This window comes from Bos indicus, chromosome 3, assembly GCF_029378745.1.
Source record: "Bos indicus isolate NIAB-ARS_2022 breed Sahiwal x Tharparkar chromosome 3, NIAB-ARS_B.indTharparkar_mat_pri_1.0, whole genome shotgun sequence".
Lineage (NCBI taxonomy): Eukaryota > Metazoa > Chordata > Mammalia > Artiodactyla > Bovidae > Bos > Bos indicus.
This window is the reverse complement of record NC_091762.1, coordinates 83537991-83554526: the sequence shown is the minus strand read 5'-3', so window position 1 is coordinate 83554526 and position 16536 is coordinate 83537991. Positions and strand designations below refer to the sequence as shown.

The window sequence follows — 16536 nt, the reverse complement described above, 5'->3', positions numbered from 1 at the left end:
ATAAATAGGACCTGGGCATGTAATGTACAGCATAGTGACTATAGTCAGCAACACTGTATTGTATTTTTTGAAAGTTGCTAAGAGAGTAGATCTTAAAAGTTCTTACCACAAAAAAAATAAAAATAACTAGGTGACATAATGATGTTAACTAAACTTACTGTAGTGGTCATTTCACGACATATACAATAATCAAATCATTATGCCGGACACCGTGCTAGATGTCAATTATACAACTACACAGTGTTAGATGTCAATTATAATTCAATTGAAAAAAGAAAGAGAAGGTTCCTGGGCAGACGACACTGCTGCCCATCTCAGTGCCCCGGCTCTGCAGTCCACAGCCGATGACGGGGACTCCCAGGTGCAGTGGGGGGTGGGGGGGGGGCGGGCAGGAGAGGCCCAGCGGCTCCAAGGTGAAAAGTGTGAAGGAGAAGGGTGAGGACAAAACCCTATACATGGCCCCTTCAGCATCACAGCCTCTTCTCTCCCTCCGTATCCCTCTTCCTCCCACCTCATAACATTACTGAGTAACAGGCAGAGCTTGGAGCCCTTGGCATACTCAAATGACCTCATGCAAGCCTCACCATAACCCCAAGAGGGTTATTATTGTCACCCATTTTCCAGACAAGGAGACTGAGGCTATCTACAGCCATACCACCCTGAATGCGCCCAATCTCATCTGATCTCAGAAGCTAAGCGGGGTCGGTCCTGGTTAGTACTTGGATGGGAAACTGAGGCTGAGAGAGTTTAAAGGCCTGCCCCAAGTTACATAACAAGCCAGAGCTGGTGTAGAATTTGCTCTTAAGTCAAGTCGACTCCAAGCCTGTGCTGGGAACGAAAGTGATTTGTAAACATTTGTCCACTAATATAAGCAAGCCTGAAGACTGAGCCCTAGCTCTCTTTTGTGAGGGAAAACGTTCCTGACTCTGCTTCTTTGCTTCTCCCTCCAGTGCAGATGACGCATCTTCTGGGCATGCATAAGGAGGACGGCTCCCTTTGTAAGTCCTTCTGGCCAAGTGCAATCTGCTTCTCTGAGGCTGGACACCAAGTAACAAAGCTCCTCCTAAGCAAGAGGGTGCAGGTGAACCTCCGGCTGCAGAAACTCACTGTCACCTCAAGGAGTTCAGTCACACCCACTGCCCTTGGTTAGAATTACAATTCAGTCCTTCATATACCAGGTCATAGAGCTTCAGATAACTTTGCAACACACTTGGGGTCAAATTTCATTAAAAAAGAACTCTATAGAGACCTCTAATTGTTCTCTTAGACTTGAATTTTGCTAAAATTAATCATTCCAAGGCAAGAGAAATTAAATGGAGCTGATACCCCAACTCTCTGAAGAACAGGGCCAAGCAAGCTCTCATTCTAAAGCTCTAAAGAAAAGGGAGCACTGTCGTGTCTGTATCATGCCACTTCCATCCCTACCCACCCCAGCCTTCTCCACTTTGGCCCAGGGTCCTCACTGTGAACATCTCAGAATTTAGCTAAGGGAGTTTTCTTCCAGTGAGTGGATGTTTGATGTGATTAGGAGAAGGCAGTGGCACCCCACTCCAGTACTCTTGCCTGGAAAATCGCATGGACGGAGGAGCCTGGTAGGCTGCAGTCCATGGGGTCGCTAAGAGTTGGACACAACTGAGTGACTTCACTTTCACTTTTCACTTTCATGCATTGGAGAAGGAAATGGCAATCCACTCCAGTGTTCTTGCCTGGAGAATCCCAGGGACCCGGCAGCCTGGTGGGCTGCGGTCTATGGGGTCACACAGAGTCGGACATGACTGAGGTGACTTAGCAGCAGCAGCAGCAGGGGAGTGGAATCAAAGACTAAATGCTCTATCAACACACGCTACTTTGTTTGCAATACAACAGAATATGAAAAATAGCTTTGTTGGACAGAATTCCCCTTTAAAATGGAATTTTGCAACCTCCTGGAGCATTTAATATTTTGACATAGAAGCAGTTTATTACATCTTCTGTTAAACTGTCTGCCCAGTGTTCGAACCTTGTAACACCTAGTCGTGTTATGTAACTTTCATTTGTTTATGGCCTATCCCAGGATCAAGTATGCCCAGTTAGCTCCCAACCTCTCTCACGAGCTCATCATATTCTAGATGTTTTGAGTATGTACAACTGTATCTTTTTCCAGTTTTTCTCCCCTATTAAGCTTGTGAAGTTCAGAACTCCTACACAATTTATTTTCTGTAGACACTCCCCCAACCCCATCCACCTCCATCCTAACATGTGGCAGATCATCTCCAAGTTGCAGATAAGGAACAAAGACACAAAAAAGCTATGCGGCCAATCCAAATTTATCCAGTTAATTAGGGGCAGTCCACCCTGCCTCTCAAAGCCAATGTGCAGTGAAGAGATGAGGACTGAGGCTTTCAGTTCAAAATTGACCAGAGGCAGTCATTGGCAGACAGCAGTGATGGCCCATATGTAACTACCAGGCCACGTTAGAAACGGTTCCAGCACAGCCCATGCCCAGGAGCATGGATTTCCTTGGGTCAGCCCAGCGCCAGCAGTATATCCCCACACTCTCTCCCTCCACACTGATTCTTTTTAATGATACCATTTTTAACCTCAAATCCAAATACAAAGAAACCTTCCTCTATTTAGCCCTGAAACTGAAACCTAGCTCTGTACTTGTGTTCCTTTCAAACGTCTCTTTATTCTGCAATAATAAAAATGCCATATTTCATCCCAGAACAGGCTGCATGCCAAAATAAATAGCACCTTGGATTTCCTTAAAAAGAAAACTTGGCTCAAAGCACAGCCTTATTGCCATGAGAATTCTTGGAGAATTCAACCTAACAAAGTCAAATATTTAGCAAGGTAGTGCACCAACAGCGATCTGTCAATCCCTGCACGACCTCTTGCAGAGGCAAAAACGCTCTTTCCAAAAGAGGAAAAAATATTACTTATACCTGGTTCCGATCTCCCCAAATGATGAGAGCTTCCCGCTTCCCCACTACAGGGCCCCACGCCTCCAAGTGGAAATGTCCCCTGTGCTAAGAATCCGGAGGCATCTGACAGAGCTGCTTAAGAGGGCTGAAGCACAGGCACCGGGGGAGTGAGACACACTCCTGGAAAAGCTTCCACCAAACGAGTTCTCCAGCGGGCTCGCTCCCCACCGACCCCAGGAAACAAAGAGATAATTCACGCTCAATAAATAACACATTAACACAATCTCATTAACACAATCTCATTAACTCCGTTCCCACATTTTTCTGCATGTGTCTGTCATTTTTGCCTGCATTGCAGCAGCTGAATCTGGAGCTTCATGAAGAAGAGAGAACTGTAAGGAGGGAAGCAGTGACCACAGTACCTTCCCTTGGCATCCTTCCCCTGCCCCAGCCTGGAGCCAGAGAAGTCACCTCTTCCCGGGGGCTCTGCTGCTGGACCGGAGCTGATCGCTCCTGAGTTCAGCACGACAGCACTGGCTCCCTAGCTGTTAAAGATTTGGTCAGGTGATCTGTGACCTTGCTGGAAAAGCAAACACTGACTTCATTTTGGCTCTCAGGAAGAGGGGACTGGGGTCAGAAAGGAATTTGATGCTCAATAAGCTGAGGATCAGAAAGGAATTTGATGCTCAATAAGCTGATACTAGATCTTGCAGAAAGAGGAAAACAGCACAGATCATTCGATTAGAAAGTTTGTTCTCAGAGCTGCTAGCAGTTTAGAGGGATGCATCTGAAGACGCTGAAATGGTACACACCTTTCTCCCTGGACTCTCCCAGAGCTAGGCGCTCAACTGGGACAGGTGTCATAATTAATTATGCTTTTCCTCCTCCCTCCCTGCAGCTGAGCGGCTCATTAATAAAATTGTTCCTAATGAGAACACAGCATCCTAAAGAGCTGAAACCCTCCACTGATGCATCTCTTTCTTCCAGTCTCTGTCTTAGAAACTTCCTCCCCCGCCCACCCACCTCCTGGATCCCACAGCGGAGCAAGGCTTCTGTGAGCAATCCCCAGACTGCTCACTGCCTCCATCAATCAGCGACTGGAAGTCTATGGGGCAGAGCTGGAAGAAACAATGACCAGTGAGCGCCTGGGGCCAGACAGGCAGCCCCCGCTTCCCGCTGCTCTACGAATCTGATGCCCCAGCACTGATACGCACCCAATTCTGGCAGAAAGAGAAAGGCAAGGAAGTACCTTCTGTAAGGATCCAGCTCCAGGCAGGGCTTCCAACTGTAGCGCGGACCAGTGACTTCAGAGGGGCGGGTACAGGAGCCGGGGAGAAGGCAGCTGTGCAAAAGCAAGGTCTCAGGGTGTCCCAGCCAGCCCACTGCAGCCGCAGCTCTCTGGAGCAGAGGCAGGTGTGAGGCGCAGGCACAGACGCTCTGCAAATCTAGCACCACCACCAGACCTGAAGGAGATACAGGGGGGTGGGTGCCTTCCAAATGGGCCAGGAAAGCATCTGGGCTCCCGTATACAGTCTCAGCAAAAGGATTAGAGGACCTTATCCCCTTGACCTTCCGTGGCTCTAGTCAAAGGAGGCTGTCCTTGGAAATGAAGCCCTGTCAGGAAGACATGTCGAAGCAGCTCTGACCTTTGCAGACACTGCCTGTCAAGATGTGTTCTCAGAGGCCAGGGCAGATTCCTGTTTAACCCACACTGAAACTGATGCCAGAGCTGAGTGTCACCCTGAAGTGCTGACTGCATCCAGCCCGGGACACTGGGAAGCACTTCACCTCCAGCTTAAGGCAGCCGGGCAGGGCTGAGCGTCCCCACTGGACAGGTGAGGAAAGTGAGAGACAGTGACTTCCCTTGGCTCACCCATGAGCGAATCTGGATTAAAATGAAGATTCCTGGGATAGAATTCTGTGTTTTTCCTACTACACTGGATCATACTCTTACTTTCCTTGGCAGACTCTAGAGCATCTTGCTCAAGGCAGAGGTTAACAAACTTACTGAAGGGCATGGGATGATGTGATGCACAAGGCTAGGAAATGCCAATATTCACTTGTTTCAACTGTTAAAAGTATTTAACTAGCATGCAGACCAAACCATCAAAATTTAAATCAGAAATACACTTTGCGGTTATACGAAAAAATATACAGAGGTGCAAACTGTCTCTCTGATAGCTTTTAAATGACCATCAACCATCCCCTCAGAATTAGCTAGAGAAATGCTAGAAGCATAAGACATTTCACCAGGAAGCTGAGTTAAAAAGAGCTCTCCATTCACTAGGTCCTATGACTTTCTAGCCACCTACTCTGCCTCTCTGATTTTTCTATGTGACAGAGGTAAGCCCTCCCATTTCCTCTCCCAAGATAAACTCTTCCTTATTCAAGACAAAATGGTGAGAGGCTTGCTCGCAGAACTGAGTCTTTCTTGAAGCAACTAACATTCTTCTGGGAACACTGGCCAGTTCCCATCTGTCCCCTCAAGCTCTGTTCAGCATCCCCCCACCCCGCCGAGTGCTGTAGCCAGCCTTCCTGTTTCCACTGCTCCTGTTAGCCCTCGACTGCCGCAGTTATCACCTGAATTCTAATTGCTGCCTCTGCGTCTGTCTCCCAGACCAGCATCATGAGCTCGACATTCCATAAAGGTTGTCAAACTGAACTTATCCACGATACCAATGGCTATAAACTCAGGTGACCTCTTCAGATACTCCCTTAGGTACCAAGAAAGCACCTCTCCTTTCCAACAGGTGCCAGGCCTCTCATCAGACTGAAAAAAAAAAAAAAAACTCAGCAGAATAAGGGAAGGAAATAATAGCCCCTAGCAGTGCCATGGAGAAGGCAATGGCACCCCACTCCAGTACTCTTGCCTGGAAAATCCCATGGACAGGGGAGCCTGGTGGGCTGCAGTCCACGGGGTCGCTAAGAGTCGGACACGACTGAGCGACTTCCCTTTCACTTTTCACTTTCATGCATTGGAGAAGGAAATGGCAACTCACTCCAGTGTTCTTGCCTGGAGAATCCCAGGGACGGGGAAGCCTGGTGGGCTGCAGTCTGTGGGCTCGCACAGAGTCGGACACGACTGAAGCGACACAACAGCAGCAGTGCCACAGATCAGCTTGGCTCAGGTATCAGGACAGCAGAGTCACAGGAAAATACATACACGCACACACATATGCCTCGAACCAAGTCGCCCTTCCTCCTTCAGATCTCTTTCTGAAGACAGGTAGCACTTTCAGTTCTCTGCACTCCACACAAGGTACTGGTTTAGGCACGGTGCTGACTGCCTATATCTCTAAGAGGAGAGGAGATTCTTCTGTCTTTTCTGTCTTTTGCCCTTACCCAGTACACACAGTTTACTCCATGGTCAAGCGTAAAGGTGAGCAGAAACAGGAATCTTATCCCCATCTTCCAGATGAGAAAACAAAGTTGGTTCCCATGGTTACAAAGGTAAGAAAAGGCAAAGCCTCGATGCAAACTCAAATATTCTGTCTTCCACTCTAATACTCTTTCCTCTAAATCACAAAGCCTGAACTGGGTATGTGGGTGAATTCAGGAGACACGGGGCTCCAGGATGTAAGCTTCAATGCTAGTGCTCTCAAGGCAGAAGGTGATCTCGCATTTAGGGAAGATCTTCATGGGAAAAGCCAACGACCTTGGAGAGGAAATCTGAGCTTCCTCTCCACAGCCTCTGGCCCTTACCATGTTGGGACACTGGCATGTCTCTACCCCTACACCTCACTCAGACACATATCTTAAGACTAGTAGCCAATTTCATGTTACCACCAAGCTACCCAGACACACTTATCCAAGAAAACTTTTCCATCAGGGATTATTTGTCTGGGGGGAGGTTTGACTTCTTTTGCAATTTAGAAACCTCCAAATTCTATGGCCCAGGTCCCTTTTGCTCCATGATGAAGAAAAGGTAGGCATCTAAGTCAGACAAGATGGCACCAGGCAAGAGGGAAAAGAGGTGGAACTATCTGAAGAATGTGCCTTTTATCTAAGCGGTTCCTTAGGCTTTTGCACTTTGCCCAGAGAGGTCAGGTATTTGGCAGTCTGTGTGATTACACAGGGCTGGGAAGTAGCACACTGCTTAGGGACACGTACTGCTGAAACAGCTTCAGAGCAGACTGGTTACAGCCATTCTGATGGAACACAATTTCACTGGACGCAGGAAGAAGTCACTCGTGGGAGATCGGTGGGTGTAGCAGTCCAGTGGGAATGAGCTATTCAAATGGCTGACCCTTTAAGGCAGATGAAAATTTCTCAGGGAGGAAACAGGGCCTGTTGCAGGGAGTGAGGAGGCTGCAGTAAACAATGTTCCTTGGAAAAAAAGAAAGGCATCAGGGTCCCAGGGAAAAGACCTCTACTCCGCATCCCTCCCCTCACAGAGATCCTTCCAGAATGCTCTTAGTCTCTGACTTAAACACACTGTAAAACTGAGACACCAGTAGACAAATAAGGAAGGGGCTGCTGCTGCTGCTAAGTCGCTTCAGTCGTGTCCGACTCTGTGCGACCCCATAGACGGCAGCCCACCAGGCTCCCCCGTCCCTGGGATTCTCCAGGCAAGAACACTGGAGTGGGTTGCCATTTCCTTCTCCAATGCATGAAAGTGAAAAGTGAAAGTGGAGTTGCTCAGTCGTGTCCGATTCTTAGCGACCCCATGGACTGCAGCCTACCAGGCTCCTCTGTCCATGGGATTTTCCAGGCAAGAGTACTGGAGTGGGTTGCCATTGCCTTCTCCATTAGGAAGGGGCACAAGCAACCAATTCAGGAAAGAAGAAATACCGGTGTTTACTATTAGAAAAATGTTTAACCACATGAATTAATCATCAAAAAGATGCCAGAGAAACATCAGAAGGGCATACTATTTATCTACCCTACACTGTGCCGGGCACTCTAGGTCCATTTCGAAACCAGCCAATTTAATTCCCACAATGACCCTATACAGTAGTACTGGTTATTTCCATTATTTGAGGACAAAGCTGAGGCTGAGAGCAGTTGCCCAGATACTGAGACCATCAGCGCCAAGATTCGAATCCAGGTACCGTTTTGCTTTCAACCACAGTTTGATACAGACTCTCTCACAAGTTAGAAAAACAAGTTTTTTTTTAAAGAGAGGTCCTCAGTGTTGAGAAGTGTGATAAGGGGACACTCTCCTCCCCTTCCCAGAAGATGGCAGCAGAGTCAGGGCAGCTGCAGCCCACATAGGGGCAGGCCTCTCCCAGCACCCGGCTTGTGTGTGCAACTGCTCTGGCTTAGTCTGTGCATGCGCACAGGCAACTGCAAAACCAAATACAACAAAATGAAACAGTGATTTCTTTTGTTGGTCTAAAAAAGTCATCACTAATAGGACGTATTCTTGGAAAACAATAAATTACTGGGGTTGTTGGGGGGAGTGGGAAATCACCATCATCCCCCCATCTTGATACAACTCGTTTCATGCCCATCTATTTTGCATATTTTAACATAATTGAAGAGCAATTTGTATGGTGGCTAAGAGTCTGGACTCCAAGTCAAGAAGCCATGGCTAGAATCCCAGCTCTGCTAATGACTGGGCAACCTTGGACAAATTACTTAAACTCTCTGTGTCTTCCCTGGAGAAGGAAATGGCAACCCACTCCAGTACTCTTGCCTGGAGAATCCCATGGACAGAGGAGCCTGGCAGGCTACTGTCCACGGGGTCACAAGAGTCGGACATGACTGAGCGACTAAACTAGTAACTACTACTCTGGGCCTTAGCCGCCTCACTTGTAAAATAGGAATAGTAACACACTGTACACATCATGGATCTGTCAGGAGAATTAAACAAGATGACAGGTCAACAACTTAGAGGCTGGTATATAGTCTGTGTTTAATAAATAATACATATAGTATCTATTAACATAATGATACAAGTTTAATTATGAATTTGATTTTGTATTTAAAATTTTATCATGTAACATTTAGAAAATACAGTGATACCCGATTTATAGTGATTACTGTAAATGGCTGTGCAAGATTCCATGGACTTAAGCCTTATTTTCCAAACACACTTCCTCCTGGAGATCATTTCATCTCAAGTTTAACCCTCCCTGCAATGCTACCCAGATCAGCCAGCCTGTCAGACAGGCCTATGTGCAGGTCTCCAGGGAATATCCCAAGTTCAGGTGCTGGAACACAGCTGCCACATATGGTGATGAATGATTAAGAGCAAGGATTTCAAGGTAAGATAGACCAAGTTCAAATTCTGATTGTGTGACCCTGAGCACATTTCCTTATTCAAGAAGAGCCCAGTTCAGTACACAGCTGGGAGAACCGCACGAGATAGGTACATTTAAGTGCTTCTGCCAATGCTCAGGATTTAGTGAACACTCAGTAAATGTTAGCTATGATTACTTTTTAAAACCCACAGTGTTTTAAGCAAGGAAAGGCCAGGAATTGCATTTATTTTATTTATCTCCTTATTCCTAACAGCTGGCACGGTAGGAACACAACAAAAATGTGTTGAATTAATGAATAAATAAACAGATTAATGGATACATCATAGAGACTGCCAGAGCTGGAAAGGATTTTTTAAAAGCCTTATTTAGATATAATCTACATACCATACAATTTACCCATAAAAATTATACAATAGCTGCAGCATACTCAGAGATGAGCCAACATTGTCACAACCTAATTTTTTAAATTGTGGTAAAATATTGTTCAGTCGTTAACTTGTGTCTGACTCTTTTGGAATCCCATGGACTATAGCCTACCATGCTCCTCTATTCATGGAATTTTCCAGGCAAGAATATTGGAGTGGGTTGCCATTTCCTTCTCCAGGGGATCTTTTCGACCCAGGGTTCAAACTCGCGTCTCCTGCATTGGTAAGTGGATTCTTTACCACTGAGTCACTAGGGAAGCCCATGGTAAAATATGTTGTGTGTGTGTGCTTAGTCACTCGGTCGTGTCCAACTCTTTGTGACTCCATGGACTATACAGTCCATGGAATTCTCTAGGCCAGAAAACTGGAGTGGGTAGCCTTTCTCTTCTCCAGGGGATCTTCTCAACCCAGGGAGCAAACGCAGGTCTCCTGCATTACAGGCAGATTCTTTACCAGCTGACCCACAAGGGAAGCCCAAGAATACTGGAGTGGGTAGCCTATCCCTTCTCCAGCGGATCCTCCCAACCCAGGAATCTAACTAGGGTCTCCTGCATTGCAGACAGATTCTTTACCAACTGAGCTATCAGGGAAGCCCAAAATAAGTTAATACATACCATAAAGTTTACTATTTTAACCATCTGTAAATGTAGAATTCAGTGGCTTTCACAATGCTCTGTAATCATCACTACTATCTATAACCCAAACATTTTCATCATCTCCAACATGAACTCTATAACCTATTAAAACAATAACTCCCCATTTCCTCTTGCTCCCAGCTCTGGTAAGACCTATTCTACCTTCTGTCTCTATAAACTTGCCTATTCTAGGTACCTTCTGTAAGTGGAATTATGTAATATTTGTCCTTCTATGTCTAGCTTATTTCATTTAGCATTTTCAAGGCCCATCCAAGTTGCAGCATACACCAAAATTTCATTTCTTTTGATGATCAAGTAATATTCCATCATATGTACATACCACACCTTGTTTATCCATTCATCTATCAGTTGACACTTTCGTGGTTTCCATCTTTTGGCTATTGTGGTAATGCTGCTGTGAACACTGGTGTACAAGTATTTGTTCAAGTTCCTGCTTTCATTTATTTTCGATATATACCTAGGAATGAAACTGCTGGGTTATATGTTAATTCTATGCTTAAATTTTGAGTAACTGCCAAAGTATTTCCAAAACAGCTACACCATTTTACATTCCCACCAGCAACACATGAAGGTTCCAGTTTCTCCATATCTTCACCAACATGTTTTTTTTTCAACTAAAAAAAATCACTATAGGAATCCTAGTAAGTATAGTAGGTGTGCAGTGTTAACTCATTGTGGCTTTGATTTGTATTTCCCTAAATGACTAACTAATGACTTCCCTTAGAAGTGGCTTAGACGGTAAAGCGTCTGCCTACAATGTGGGAGAACCGGGTTCAATCCCTGGGTCGGGAAGATCTGGTGAAGGAAATGGCAATCCACTCCAGTATTCTTGCCTGGAAAATCCCATGGACAGAGGAGCCTGGTAGACTACAGTCCACAGGGTCGCAAAGAATCGGACACAACTGAGCAACTTCACTTAATGACTAACTTATATGCAGAGTACATCATGAGAAACGCTAGGCTGGAAGAAGCACAAGCTGGAATCAAGATTGCTGGGAGAAATATCAATCACCTCAGATATGCAGATGACACCACCCTAATGGCAGAAAGTGAAGAGGAACTAAAAAGCCTCTTGATGAAAGTGAAAGAGGAGAGTGAAAAGGTTGGCTTAAAGCTCAACATTCAGAAAACGAAGATCATGGCATCTGGTCCCATCACTTCATGGCAAATAGACGGGGAAACAGTGGAAACAGTGTCCGGCTTTATTTTCTGGGGCTCCAAAATCACTGCAGATGGTGATTGCAGCCATGAAATTAAAAGACGCTTACTCCTTGGAAGGAAAGTTATGTCCAACCTAGATAGCATATTCAAAAGCAGAGATATTACTTTGCCAACAAAGGTCCGTCTAGTTAAGGCTATGGTTTTTCCAGTGGTCATGTATGGATGTGAAGGTTGGACTGTGAAGAAATCTGAGTGCCGAAGAATTGATGCTTTTGAACTGTGGTGTTGAAGACTCTTGAGAGTCCCTTGGACTGCAAGGAGATCCAACCAGCCCATTCTAAAGGAGATCGGTCGTGGGTGTTCTTTGGAAGGAATGATGCTAAAGCTGAAACTCCAATACTTTGGCCACCTCATGTGAAGAGTTGACTCATTGGAAAAGACTCTGATTCTGGGACGGATTGGGGGCAGGAGGAGAAGGGGACAACAGAGGATGAGATGGCTGGATGGCACCACTGACTCAATGGACATGAGTTTGGGTGAACTCCGGGAGTTGGTGATGGCCAGGGAGGCCTGGCGCGCTGCTATTCATGGACAGAGTCGGACACGACTGAGTGACTTAACTGAACTGAACTGAATGACTAATGATTATTGAGCATCTTTTCATGTGCTTATTGACCATTGGTATATTTTCAATGGAGAAATGTCTATTCAAGTCCTTTGTCCGTTTTTTAATTGGGTTGTTTGTTTTTGTTGTCAGAGTTCTTTATCACATATCTGATAATGGGTTAGTATCACTAATATCATTAACCCATAATCAGATATGTAATTTGCAAATATTTTCTTCCATTCTGTAGGATATCTTTTTGCTTTCTTGACAGTGTTCTTTGATACACAAAGGTTATGAAGTTCAATTTATCTATATTGTTTTTTGTTGCCTGTGCTTTGGTATCATGTCCAGGAAATTATTGCCAAATTCACTGCCATAGAAATTTTCCTCAATGTTTTCTTCTAAGAGCCGTATAGTTTTAGCTCTTAAGTTTAGGATTTTGAACCATTTTGAGGTCATTTTGAACCATTTTGAGGCTTAAGATAAAGGTGTCATTCTTAGAAATGTGAATATACAAATATTCCCGGAACTCATTATTGAAAAGTCCACAATCAAATTTTAGAACATTTTCATTACCCTCAAAGGAAATTTCATACATGGGATTTCATTTTTATAAGGAATTAGGAACATAATAAATAATTGAGAATTAATAAACCTTGGCATTCATACATGAAAATTAGTTTATTAGAAGAGTTTACTGAGAATATTAATTCTCTGTTCTACAAAAGTATGACCTCCATCCATCAGTAAACAACACTGCAGAACTAGGGTGTACGCATGCAGGCAAAGAGCTGGAAATCCTGCACTTTTCAGGAAGGGTGCTTTGTTATTACTGCAAAAGATATTTGCTGTGTTTTTTTGGGCTACCCAGCGCCATGTGAACACCCTTCCTATGTCTGGGTTATTTCCTTCCTTAGGAGTTCTACGTCTTCAGGGTAGAACACAGAATTTACAGTGCCAGCCTCTTTTACAGTTAGGACCCCGTTGTGGGACCTGCGCTCAACATGCAGAGGCTCCCAGGCCAGGCCTCAGCTTGGAAGTGCCCTGGAAAATCCAGGGCTGAAGGCAAGCAGTCCTGGGGAGGGTGGTGGAGTGACTTGACATCCTCTAATAAATTCCTCTTTGACGTAAACTTGCTAGAATCAGTTCTGTTGTTTGCAACTGTGACCCTTGAGTGCTACAATGAGGCATCAGCGTTGGCTGGGTTTTTAATTGTTCTATTCCATTAATTTACATTACTTGGAGAATTACCCTTCAGAGTTCCTGCTGATTGTTTTGTCCTGAGGATTTACTGCACCATGTCGATTATTTTTCTCTTCCCCTTTGTCCTTTATTACCAAATTCTTTCTCACCCAAAAGTGAGAATCAGTGGGCTCAGTGGGCCACAAGATCTTTCACTTGGCCAAACTGGGCTACAGTCCAAAGAGCTTGGAACCACAACTGGGAGTAAATCAAGGAATTCAGCCTCTTCTCCTTCCTCCTGGGTCACTTCAGTGAAAGTATCGTAAGAATAAGCACATGTACACCCTCTGCAGTGGGCTGCCCCTGAACCTACCCTCTTTGGGCAGCCCCCACTCCCAGCATCACGGTCTTGATCAGGCTCCAGCGGAAGACTTCATAGGCATCAGGCTGGCTTCAGAACACGGCTGCAGGTGCAGACACTTGAGGGCTTGTGTGGGCTGCGGCATCTGCCTTCTGGGTTGGGAGGAAGATTTTTCTTGGCACAAGGAAGTCCGTTAAACAAAACTGAACCTGATAAGTCATCTCCAGATACCTGGGTGAAGCCAGTGATGTTTCCAAACTTTCCAGGCAAGTTGGAAGGCTTTTTATTATTATTTCACAAGGTTCCGCCTGGCCCTCTAGCTAACACAGTCGATAAAGGAGCGGGCACCTGCGATGTGGGTCAGACAAGGGCGATGAGCATTCAACCTCAGCAGCATGTGGCTGAAGACAGGCTGGGTGTCATTAAAGATGAAGCAGAGAGAGGCAGTGAGAGAAGAAGGGCTCGAGAAACTTCTATCAACCTAAACTTTCCTTGTTGATTGGTTCATTGCCAGTGTGCCACATGGCAATACAAAGGAAGGTTATACGCTATTCTGGTTTAGGTTTTGTTTTGATGAGTTTTGTTTTAAAGTCATTAAGGAAAGGTGTTTCCAGAACTGACATCCCATGTTTGTATCACCCCATAGCAGCTCAAAAGTGTCATAAAATGGTTACACATTGGGAACATATAACAGGTAGACATTCATTGAAAGTGAAAGTGTTAGTCGCTCAGTTGTGTCCAACTCTTTGAGACCCCATGGACTGTAGTCCACAAGGTTCCTCTATCCATGGAATTCTCTAGGCAAGAATACTGGAGTGGGTTGCCATTCCTTTCTCCAGGGGATCCTCCCAGCCCAGGGATTGAGTGTGAGTCTCCTGCATTTCGGCTGAATTCTTTACCATCTGAGCCACCAGGGAAGCCCAGACTTCCATTCAGTTTAGTTCAGTTCAGTCTCTCAGTCATGTCCAACTCTTTGCAACCCCATGGACTGCAGCATGCCAGGCCTCCCTGTCCCTCACCAACTCCCGGAGTTTACTCAGACTCATGTCCATTGAGTCAGTGATGCCATCCAACCATCTCATCCTCTGTCATCCACTTCTCCCACCTTCAATCTTTCCCAGCATCAGAGTCTTTTCAAATGAGTCAGTTCTTCGCATCAGGTAGCCAAAGTATTGGAGTTTCAGCTTCACCATCTGTCCTTCCAATGAATATTCAGGATGGATTTCCTTTAGGATGGACTGGTTGGACTTTCATTAGGTAACTCCAATTTAAAAAAAAAAAAACACGCACACACAAAGATGTTCACATTTTTTCTTCCAGTCAGATTTTAGGAGTTTTTTTTTTTTAATTGAGGCCCCTCTTTTATACTTTTGGGTCTCCTTTAGGGCACTAGCTCAGAGCAATGCAGGTGGTGGAGTGTGCAATTAGTCCTTCTGATGATCTGCTGTTGTCTGCACCTGAAGCCGAGAAACACAACACAGGACCTTGGACCTTATCTTCATTTACTAACGGGGCAACTGCAGCTCAAGGAGTTGCCCATACCATACAGCAAGGCCAAGGTCAGATTCTGCCCCCTAGCCGCCTTCTTTCCTTTATAAACCTCGTGCTGATGGCCCTGGTCTGCAGGGTAGCATTGTAGAACACCACATTGATGGTTTCTTTGAAAACAAACAATGTGGCTGGTGTCCCCAGTTTATACAGAGGATAATGCACTGATGTGGGTAAATTGAGCAGGTGACCTTTGCTTGCAGCCTCTAGCCACAGGCAAAGTGTGATGCACAGCAATGGAAATAGTTGCCACTGGCAATTAGGCACATCTTGTGCACTGGGTCCTTGACCCATCCTCATTCAGCCCTGGAATGGTACTAGCTCAACTCCCCTGTAAATGAAGTAAAGATGGCCACCTCATGGCCCGGCCTCAGCTCGGGATGTGTTCAAAGAAACAGCAGTTAAGTAGAAAAAAATGAATTGGAGGCAGTCCAAAGCTTCACTGCAGTCTCTAGAGAAAACACGAAAGGGGAAGTGCATTCTTAGCACAAAGCCAAAGTCTTAAAGTTTTTCTTTCCTGTCTCTGCTCTTCTCAGTATCTATTTCCAGCAAAGCAACTGCTCCAGCAGCCGTGTGCTCTGTTCCCCAGCATCCCTAAGCAAACTCTCCACCTGGCTCTTCCCTCCCTCCCCTCCCTCACCTCTGGCATCCACTCACCCATCCTCTGCCATCTCTCTCTCTCTTCTTGTCACAGTCCTAATACTGGCTCCATTTGTCCAGAGATTTCTCGTCACTGGATGACCCCAGGTGGCATAATAATGGAGGGGCAAGAGCCAAGCAAGCTATGCCAGAAGTTTTCTTAGAAGGGAATTACTTGAAAGCTCTATGGGCAAAGAAATTTTGAATACTTATGCATTTACATTTTTAATTCCCTGTCACATCCATTTTACAGATTCAAAAACTGAGGCATCATCATCATAATAGTCACTACTCCTATTGTTATAATAATAAAATTATTGTTAGCCAGACACTGTCCAATGTTGTACAGTGATAATGTTCAATTTCATAATGACCATATTTGGTAGGTACTATTATATCCTTTTCACAAATGATAGGCTCAGGACATAAAGCTAGTAAGCTGCAGGTTGGAATTCAAATGGAGATATGTCTCACTCTAGAAACCAAGCTTTAAACCACAGTGTTCTCTGCTTTTCAGGTTTTAGTTCTGCAGTTGTTTGTGAAGTGAGTTGCCCGTGGAGTCAGAATAGAAAGAGAAGGAACAAGACAGGATTTAGCAAAGGAACAAATTTACCATTTAATTCCATCACCACTCATGCTCATTAAATATAGGATCATTATTAACATATAAACAACATTTGGGGGCGTGCAATAGGTCTATAAATAAGATGCATTTATTTGCAAAGGACTAGACTAAGAAATGCAGTGACATTCTGCTTAACTTAAAATTATTTAATCAATACAATACAATTACTTTTCAAATAATCTTTGAAAGTTCCAAGGAGTCTTGAAACATTTAATTGCTATTT

The 16536-nt window shown here is 45.0% G+C and overlaps 1 protein-coding gene across 2 annotated transcripts in view; it reads right to left on the bottom strand.

Moving 5' to 3' along the window:
* KANK4 (KN motif and ankyrin repeat domains 4) overlaps positions 1–16536 on the bottom strand; it is a 75604-nt gene that overhangs the window by 37445 nt on the left and 21623 nt on the right. Inside the window, exon 2 of one of the 2 annotated variants that reach the window (XM_070786438.1) lies at positions 4153–4366. The exons of the other annotated variant lie outside the window; for it this stretch is intronic. The gene's annotated coding sequence lies outside the window, so the exon portion shown is untranslated. The remainder of the gene's footprint in view (positions 1–4152; positions 4367–16536) is intronic. 2 annotated transcript variants of the gene reach the window in all.